The sequence below is a fragment of the Micropterus dolomieu genome, linkage group LG10 (assembly GCF_021292245.1).
Source record: "Micropterus dolomieu isolate WLL.071019.BEF.003 ecotype Adirondacks linkage group LG10, ASM2129224v1, whole genome shotgun sequence".
In the NCBI taxonomy this organism is placed as follows: Eukaryota; Metazoa; Chordata; class Actinopteri; order Centrarchiformes; family Centrarchidae; genus Micropterus; species Micropterus dolomieu.
Genome location: NC_060159.1, coordinates 21,826,929 through 21,837,191, shown reverse-complemented (window position 1 = coordinate 21,837,191; position 10,263 = coordinate 21,826,929). Strand labels below are relative to the sequence as shown.

Below are 10,263 nucleotides of genomic sequence, written 5' to 3'. Positions count from 1 at the left end.
ACAACCATCGTTGGTATCTTCACCTGAGGCCAATAGGTTACGTTTGTTGAGTTTCCTGGGAAGTGATGAAAGGACAGCATTGTAAGTGGGGGATAAGTGGTGGCGTAGACCCCCTCCTCTGTTCAGTGACGGCTTCTCAACCCGGGTGTAGATGCTTCCTTGACATCTCTTTCAAACCATCCATCTTCTCTGTCTAAAATGTGCACCTGGTGGTCCTTAAACGAGTGTCCTCTGTCCTTCAGATGTAAGTAGACTGCAGAGTCTTGACCTGAGGAGTTGGCCCTTCTGTGTTGAGCCATGCGTTTGTGTAGTGGTTGTTTAGTTTCCCCAATATACAGGTCTGTGCATTCCTCACTGCATTGGACCGCATACACTAGATTGCTTTTCTTGTGTTTGGGTGTGCGGTCTTTGGGGTGTACCAGCATCTTCTTGGGTTTAAAAAACACAGGGATGTGGTGTTTGTTGAAAATCCTACTGAGTTTCTCTGATACTCGAGACACGTATGGAATCACAATGTTGTTGCGTTTGACCTTCTTTTCCTCCTCCCCTGTAGTTTTGTTCTTCCTGGATCTTGTGGCTGTTTTCACAAAGGACCATTTAGGGTATCCACAGGCTGTAAGTGCCCCCTTCAGGTGGGGCTGTTCCTTCTCTCTGGCTTGGGCGCTTGTTGGTATGTTTTCCGCTCTGTGGTACAGTGTTCTCATGACCCCTAGCTTGTGCTCCAGTGGGTGGTGGGAATCGAACAGTAGGTATTGGTCTGTGTGTGGGGGTTTTCTGTAAACACCAATCTGCAGGCTCCTGTCCTCTTCAATGTGTACAGCGCGGTCCAGGAAGACCAAACTTTTGTTGTGAACATCTTCTCATGTGAACTTGATGTTACTGTCCACAGAGTTGATGTGTTCTGTGAAGGCTTGCACTTCCTGGCTTTTAATTTTGACCCAGGCGTCGTCCCCATATCTCTATCAGTGGCTCGGTGCTGTTCCTCTGAAGGAGTTGAGGGCTTTGCTCTCCACTTCTTCCATGTAGATGTTTGCCACAATTGGGGATACCGGTGAACCCATGGCACAGCCATGCTTCTGTCTGTAGAATCCTCTGTTGTACTGTAAATAGGTGGTGTTTAGACAGAGGTCAAGTATTTTGCAGATCTGGTCAGGGCTGAGGCTAGTTCTGTTGTCCAGGGTGTTGTCTTGTGTTAGCTGTTTCCTTCTGGTTTCTACTGCTTCTAGGGTCGGGATACAGGTGAACAAAGAAATCACGTCATAGGATACCATGGTTTCATTTGGGTCCAGTTATAGTCCTCAAACTTTGTTTACAAAGTCAATGGAGTTTTGGATGTGGTGAGGAGTGTTTCCCACCAAGGGAGCTAAGATGGTAGAAATGTGTTTGGCAGTGTTGTAGGTGAACGAGTTAATAATGCTGCTGATGATCGGCCTGAGTGGGGCTCCTTCTTTGAGTATCTTGGGTAGTCCATATATGCATGGAATGGCTTCTCCAGGATACCAACGGTGAAACAATGTTTGTTCACAGGAGATGGTGTTGTCTTTCTGTAGCTGTTGTAGACATTCTATGGACTTCTTCTTGTACCTGCTGGTTGGGTCTCGCCTCAGTGTCTCATATGTGTTTGTGTCCATTAGTAGTGTGTTGACCTTGTTCTGGTAGTCCGCTGTGTTAAGGACTACCGACTATCTTCTTTTGTCAGCGGGTAGAATAGTGATGTTTTGATCCTTGCTCAGTGATGTCACAGCCTTCCTTTCTTGAAAGCTGTAACAGTAACAGGTGCAATTTCACCGGTTAATGTTACGAAGAATTTGTTAGCGAGTACTAAAAATACAGAGCAACATTGGCATTCATTTGGCGCATTCACTCGGTGAATAAATTATCCACTATGCTTTTAGCTCTGTTTTGGTCTCTGCCAAATATACAGCTCTTTAGCTGCTAAGTGTTCAAAAGCTAGTACCCAACTTTTTTCTGTTTGCATTTGGTGCTGGGCATTGGGCAGGTTGTGTACAGTACAGTGGGCTTATCAGAGATTTTACCTAAGCTGTGAGAGTGAACCAAAAGTGTTGGGCTTTTTAACAAAAACAATGAGCTAAAAGCTGAACGATGCTAAAACTCTCCATAATGCTGAGGGGAACTGCAGAGCTCAGTGATAATTCTCTGTGGGTTTGTCACTATGAACATTACACACAGTTGTACATTTATATTTGCTAATTTGCCAGATGCTTTTATGCAAAGTGCAAAGTGCATTTGAGGAACAACATACAAGCATCAATAAAGTAACAATAGATACTAGTAAGAGCAGCAATAAATAGTAGTAAGTGCTATTAAGGCATATGGAATCAGAGCAATTTAGAGCAAAGCGGCACGACCGGCAGCATGGTCTGAGAAGGACAGTTGGTTATCAGTCATGACACCCAAGTTTCACACCACCCAGGTTGGAGTGATGGTTGAGGTGCCGATATTTAGTTTGATGTTGTGATGGATAGATTGCTTGGCTTGGATGGCCAAGAGTTCAGTCTTAGAGAGGTTTAGTTGAAGGTGGCAAGGCTTCATCCGTGCAGATATGTCAGAGATACAGTATGTGATCTGCACCGAGACAGTGGGGTCGTCTGGCAGGAAGGACAGCTAAAGTTGCATATTGTCTGTGTAGCAATGGTAATTTGTCCGATCCATTGTTATTAAAAAGATAATGATTAGTGTTGCTTTAAAGAGCACTGTAACAGCAGCTAAAAATCTCGATTTTTATGAACTCTAGTGCTATCTTTTGTAGAAGTACACTTGAGGGTGTTCAGTACACTGTGACATCACTGGGATAGCTGGATACAGCTGGATTTTTTTAGATAAAAGTGCACATAATGGCTTTTTTTTATTAATAAATGTCAAGTGCCAAATAGCAGTGCGGTTGCATTGCAGTGCTCTGTCTGGAAAATATTTTGGTTCTTTCTTCACTCAGAATATATACAAACTAAAATAAAATATATGCATGCACATGTTAACTGTAGAATTACATACAAACAATCTATACAGTATGGAGTAATGCGTGAAGTTTGTTAGGGTTTGAGTGTAGTTAACCATCAATTGGCCATCCATGCTGCACACAGCAAATAAAGCTTTCTATTCTGCTCTGCCACAGACCATGAAATAGTCACTCAGCTCTGAAATGGAGAGAATCACTCACATGGAGAAACAGCAAGAAGTTCAGTTAGTTCTGCCATGCAGGTAGGAGATAGATACTTGGAGGCACAGACTTATTGCAGCCCTCCATAGATATCTGCCAAACTCTACACAAACATTAGAGGGAAACGGGGAAACAAAATTACAGAAATCTGCTAAGTTTGACAAATGGCGGACCCAGCTTTGCCACTAGCTATTAGCCTGCAATGATTAATAAGTGAGAAAATAATTGCACTTCATTGAGATTGATGACGCCCCATTTAACCTCCACTCTCATCCTGGCTGCGCCACAGAGCACTGAGATGAGCCTCGGACACACTGCTGCTCTGCCGGCCTCATTGGTATCACACACACACACACACACACACACACACACACACACACACACACACACACACACACACACACACACACACACACACACACACACACACACACACACACAGGGTCTGTAATGATCCTGCAGGGCATTTTTTAAAAGCCTTGCAGCGCTCTGATCATAAGTTCATTGTTAGTAAGTGAAAAACAATGATCTCAGCACCAGGAGGCCTCTGGGAATCTCTCACTCCACCAATATAGAAGCATTTAAGTCAAACACCATGGGGAATTAATGACAGTGGAGTCACCATTAACTCCTACGCTAACGAGTTTGTGTGCTTTGGCCCTCTTGTTAGACACATCTCTTTTTTGTGTGTTTTTGCTTGTCTGCCTTAGTGCTTGTGTTGGGGAATTGTGTTGATCTGAAATACACATGGTAAATGTATTTGTAATGTGATTTTCACGGGGTAAAATGCAAACAAAACGGCGGAGATCAGGCGAGGCGCTATGAGTGCCATGGCGTCTTATCCTCTCAGTCTGCAAAGAGACGTGGCCAAGGTTATTAAAGAAGGATGTAGCAGAGCAAGATGGCCGCTGTTGTGACCAGAGGCGGTGTGGAGAGATAAATGGTTGACCCAGCCTGGTGTCAGGTTAGGATTGATGCCACTATCAGCCCCACTGCTTTCCCAATGATTTTCTCAAATCTCTGATAGAGTGTGTTATCTAGTTACTGGCATGAGGGCAACGGCCTGCAGGCACAGAGAAGGTCAATCTATGAGGACAATCTTTGTTGGACTAAATGAGAAAAAAGACCACACAAAAAAAGAATAAAAAGCAGCTGCTAGGTCTCTGGGATAAGATAAGCCAAATTACTTCTCTTTAGTAGGATAGGCCTTGGGCAAAACATCAAAAAAAAAAAATAGAAAGAAAAAAATTAAGTGAGGCAGCTGGTGTGCTCTCTAACTTCAATGTTGTAGATTTCACCTGGCTTCCTTGAACTAATGTTGATTCAGTGGCAGCAGCACCTTGAGGAATGGGCTTGGTGAGAGTGTGTTTGTCTGCTGTTTAATCTGCATTCACCTAATAAATGTCCTTAACAGTACAGAATTTCCAGAATATATATAATACCAGTCAGCAACATAAAGTCTCCATAATCTCCCTCTATCAACCTTTCGCTCTTTGGTCCTTTCAAAACAGGGGGAAAGGGTCTGACTAATAGATTGTAATTTACTGGCCGAGGTCCTGATCAATAATTCTGTGTCAATAATGATGCAGAGGTCTGTGCGAGGAGAAATGATTCCACTCTTTGTCTGAGAAAAATGAAGGTGTGTGGACATCACCTCAGGCTGTAGGCAGATGTCCACAGGTGCTCGGTTAGTATGATGGTGGAGTTGATGAGTGTGAAGACAAATAACACACACGGACACATACAGACATGCATACAAAGAGCACTATGTGTTTTCCCCTTGTGGTGTGTAGAGTCTAAACTTTAAAAAGAAGGTTCACACACACACACACACACACACACACACACACCAGCCCCTAATGGATGTATTTTCACCACACTTTTTTGCTGACGTTTAACTTGACGGGCCTTTCTGATGACAAACTCATTTTGAAAGCAGTCATATGACAGAAATATTGACCAAACTACTATAAATGGAAGGTATGATCTGTTTCTTTATGATCCAGAAAATTGCTAAAATGGTTTCAAGGAAGTAAATAGTCCATTTTGAATCCTTTCTGAGGTGGTGTGTAAATATATCACGTCTCATCTACATGCATATAGCATAAGAAATAACAAGTACCTAGGTCAAATGAGTCAGTCCATCATGAAGAATGTTATTATTATAATACAATGACAATCATCACTAAAACAGTGTAGCCATTTTCTAATGTTTACAGAGTTAAAAAAATGGAAAAGGTAATCCTTTACACCAGCATTCATCTGCAGCACAAAACATTCAAACAACCGACTGATTCCACATCATAGCATTGCTTTAATGGTGTTAATTACCATACTGAAAATGATTGTGATCAAGATGAATAAAGTTATTTTCTCACTTGCAAAAACCTGAAAAGGTGTTCCTTGGGGTTTACTAGCCATATCCATATTACTGTCCATATTCTAAGATATAGAAGCTGTTCAGTATCTTTCACATCATATCACATGATCTTTCAGCATTTAGAAAACTCCAGCTATTAAATATAATATTTTTCCAGCATATCAGCATGCATATTGTATGCCATTTTAACTGTAACACTCTAATGCATGATATACCCACACTCACTCAACTTGGCATCTTTCCATCTTATTTAAGTGTAATATCTGCATTCTTAAACATCTAGCCTATGCTGTTCAGCCCTTTTTTATAGTTCGCAGCTTAACTGCTTAAAACCTGTACTATACAATATTAAATATATCATGGTAATAAACAAAAGCACGTTAAAATCTTGCCATCCCTTTCTAGAAAAAGATGAATACTGAATGAAGTTATGTTGTAAGGTTTGAGTTGTAGGAATTGGCATTAATTTAAATGTTATATTGAATTAGGTTTTCTTTTATGGGATCAGATTTCATGTTTCTAACTTCTGGAACAGAACATGGAACCTGGACATGAAGTTATGCACGTTGTTAGACCACAAAAATTGTGAAAACATGTAGAGGTTCTTCAACTGGGCCATCATCCACAAAGAATTTGCAGACCAAGAAAACCTATTAGCAACACCATAACACTGGGAAGTTTTTAACCCATCTGGGTTAGTTAGTTTTTAACTAATCTGGTCACATTTACATTTATATCAAATGTTTCTTAAACATTGGCCCTCTGCTTGTGTGTCTCTGGTTTCAGTGAGGCAACATTTGCTCCCTAGTTTTATGTTTCACTATCTAAACTAGGAGACAGTATTCCTGTAGTTGTCAGGTCCCCTGTTCCTGGGTAGGGGTTTCTGTGTGTGTGTGTCTCTCTCTTCCTCAGCCTTTTTTGCAGGAGTGGAGTCAGGTGTTCAGGAGCCCGTTACCAGCTGCCAGCCATCAGCCTCATTATGCTCTGCTTCTTATACCGGATCCTTGCCTCCGGTCAGCCCCACATCATAGACTCACGTTTCCAGTCATCCAGCCTAGTGCTGACCTGGACCCCCCCGTCTCTCTGAACTCAGCCTTGCACATTTAGCATATTGTAACTAAAACCTTGCTTCGATTCGCGAACCCCCGTCTCTGAGTCTGAGTACTGTGCTCGAGTCCGAAAACCCAGCCCCAGCCTAACAGTAGTAAGAATTCCAGTCTGTTACAAGCTTGATATCAAAATCTTTGCTTCTCAAGCTGTGGTAAGCCACACTTTAATGCCTACTTCTGTCAGTTAAAGATCCATGTTACTGACTCAAACCAACACAAGTGCAGGGAGTGTCTGAAAGCAGTCTAAATATTTTGATACAAGCTTTCAGTACAACACCACTTACAACAAGCCTCAGAGCTCAGTCTGTGGGCAACACACTGAGAGGAAACACATGATTTTAGATTAATATAATAACATAAACATCACTTCCTTGATAATTTACATATAATGGCAAAAATCCCACTTTTTGAGCTTAAAATACTGACTAAAATGTAGGGGCCAGATCTGAAATATGTCAACACAATAAGGTGAGGTTGGATGGATTGTGCTATGATTAAACACCATATCTGACAATCCAAATCCATAAAAACAACTATACTCCCTCGCATAAATTTCAGTTATTATAGGCATTAAAATATATACATTAACTGGAACCTGAAGTGGTCAATGAGACACGACTGATCAAGAAGCTTTTACTTAATATTTGATGTTCCAGTGCTCAAACTGTGAACTGAACCTTAAGCTGCTGTTTCTGATGCATTTTCTCATCAAAAATGAGACTAGATGAGGTACCAGGTCTTCTTCTATAGTAATAATCCTGCACTGATATTAGTCTAAGCAAAAGACAATCCAGCAGCCGTAGTAATCATGATGGTGGCAAGGGAGGAAGTCAGGTGATGGCAAGAGCAACGAAGTCCATGGCCTGGTGCAAGCTGATTTTAAAACATGGGAGACCGCAGACATAACAACAGATATAACAGATTTTTAATATTTTAATTGTTAGAACACACACACCAGATGACTAAGTCATGATGCAGGACCACACACTTTACTAAATGATTTTAGAGTGGCGATGTCAGGGACTTGGGATCTCACAGAAGATCAAACGTGTCTTCAGAAATTAACAAATAAAGAGGCGGACCGTTGTCGTCAGCTGGTTGCACTTGTGTGTGGCATGTTTTGCACCGAAAAACAAAAAAAAATAGAAAAAAGGGTGGATGAAGTCATGGCTGAGAAAACAGAATCTGTACGAAATCTGCAGCGGGAGCAAGTACACATCTGTTTGGTGACGCTTCCTGGTCAGCTCGCTCTCATTGGCTGAGTTTTTTCTTAGTGTTCCATTGCTGTTTCTTTCACACTATAGAATTTCAAGTCGTAAATATCATATAATAAATATCATATAATATTGATATTTGAGATTAGACATCAGGGAGGTAACATTCAGACCAGCCTCAAATCGAGAGCACCCATGCAATTGTCGGGAGGTGCGAATAGGACTCAAAATCTGTCCAATTATCCTTTTAGTGTGGGGCCAGCATGTATTCCTACTTCTTTATCCCAAATCATGACCCAAATCATGATCTCTCTCTAAACCTGTCCAAGTTTTTGTGCCTAAACCTGACCAAACCTTAACTAGACCATTGTCAAATCATAAAACAGATGTATTGTTCAACTGTGATTTGTAACAGATTTGGAAGGCACAGAAAAATTTGGAAGACTTGTTGGGGGCGGCTGTGGCTCAGGAGGTAGAGCGGGTTGGCCGTTAATCGGAAGGTCGGCGGTTCAATCCCTGGCTCCCCCTGGTTGCGTGTCGAAGTGTCCTTGGGCAAGATACTGAACCCCGAATTGCCCCTGGCGGCTATTGCTAATGTTAGTCCGTTTGAGCACTTAGGCTCAGTGTATGAATGTGTGTGACTGGTGAATGCAGATGTAGTGTAAAAAGCGCTTTGAGTGGTCGAAAAGACTAGAAAGGCGCTATACAAGTACGGAGCATTTACATTTGACCAAAACAATAAAAGCACAAAGTAACTCTTGTAAAACAATGTCTGGTGATCTGATTTTATTCTTTGACCCCTCCAACCCATCACCCAGCCTCCATCCCAGTTGGCTGCTCCTCCTCTGAAGTGAGCAGAGGTGTGTTTTCTGAGCCGACCTGAACAGTTTGAACATTGCGCTCAAAGTGGATTGGGTTGCTGTCAGACCTGAGTGTTTGGACATTGATAAATTTCCTCCTGTGTGGGATCAATAACTCTCACCTTTCAGCCCTTCGGCTCCTTCAGAGTGGGACGTCATAATTACTCTGTCAAACTGAATGCCTGTCTGTGTTAAGACTGACGACTGTGTGTGTGTCTGTGTGTGTGTTTGTGTATCAGTCAATGTGTGTGCAAAGAAGTAGAAGGTGGCCTTTTTAAGTGATTGTTGCATTGTGTGTTTCAGGATGTATGCATGAAGATTTATGGATTATATTTGTAGATGTGGGCTTTAAATGTTGTGTGTGTGTGTGTGTAGAGTGGAGGGGGGGTGCAGGTGATGCTTTGTTGGCTGAGCTGGACTTGTGACTGTCAGTGATTGAAAGCTGGGCAGCCCCCTCCTCCTTTCTCATCCCATGGCGTTTTTTGATGCCTGTCATATTGGCCAATCAGTAAAGTGATCTGACAGCTGTCCTGACACCAACGTACACACACACACATTGCACACATACATGGACAAACACGCACATTCACATATGTGTACACAGACAGGCCTACTTCTAATCCAAACTCTAAACCCAGCTCCTAACTCACCATTTAAGATGAGTCATTAGGCAGAAAAAGAAGCAAAATTTAGAATATTTCAGTCATCTTTATTACGTTTATACAACAACAGCTTAGAACGACATTACATTACATTGTATACAGTACTGAAAAAGACTAAAGCAGCCGTGTTTACTTACCGATTAGCTTCAGCGATTAGCTCCAAAAACAACACGGTGGGGATTACAGGCCCCTCACATGGATCATGTTAACTGAATTAATATGTGCGATGTTCCTTTTCAGCTGGTTCCTCAGATCCGTTATCGGTCCAGATGTAATGATGATTTATTTATTCTGTTTCAGGGAAGGCAAGGAAGTGCCTCCATCTGCTCCATCAGACATAGCTGCTTTGCCACCTTCCTTCAAGTTAGTGTGGAGTTCATGCATGTATTTTGGTGAATATCTGTGTGAATTTGCTCTGCATTAAAGTGGGTTTTTGTGTGCAAATGTTTGTCTTTATGTAGGGGAGTCTATCTGTACAAGAGTGTGTGTGCGTGTATTTGTGCATATGTACCTAAGAATGCAACTTTTTGCATATATGCCAGTGTGTAAACATGTTATGTGTAATCTGCAGGTTTTTCTATTAGTTTTGTATGCATGTGTGTGTGTCACAGTGACCATGTGGCGCTGCTGTCGGTAAAAGAGGCAGCCTGTGGAATTAAAAGTGAATGAAGCGAAGATGAGCGAGGCTGCCTGCTTCTCATAACGCCGCCACAAAAATAATAATAATAATAATAATCAGGGCAATAATAACCTCAGCGCTCATTTAGACATCAATACTAATCACTCTCATTTGGAGGACAATAATAATAATCAGGCTCATTTAGAGTGCCGTTTCTCCACAGAAGCTTTCACTGCCTTTG

At 41.8% G+C, this 10,263-nt stretch overlaps 1 long non-coding RNA gene across 1 annotated transcript in view; it reads left to right on the top strand.

The window, feature by feature from the left end:
- LOC123978297 overlaps nucleotides 1-9,754 on the top strand; it is a 14,757-nt gene extending 5,003 nt beyond the window's left edge. The window contains exon 3 of the long non-coding RNA XR_006826913.1: nucleotides 9,704-9,754. This is a non-coding gene — a long non-coding RNA (uncharacterized LOC123978297). The remainder of the gene's footprint in view (nucleotides 1-9,703) is intronic.
- The last annotated feature ends 509 nt before the right edge of the window (nucleotides 9,755-10,263 follow it).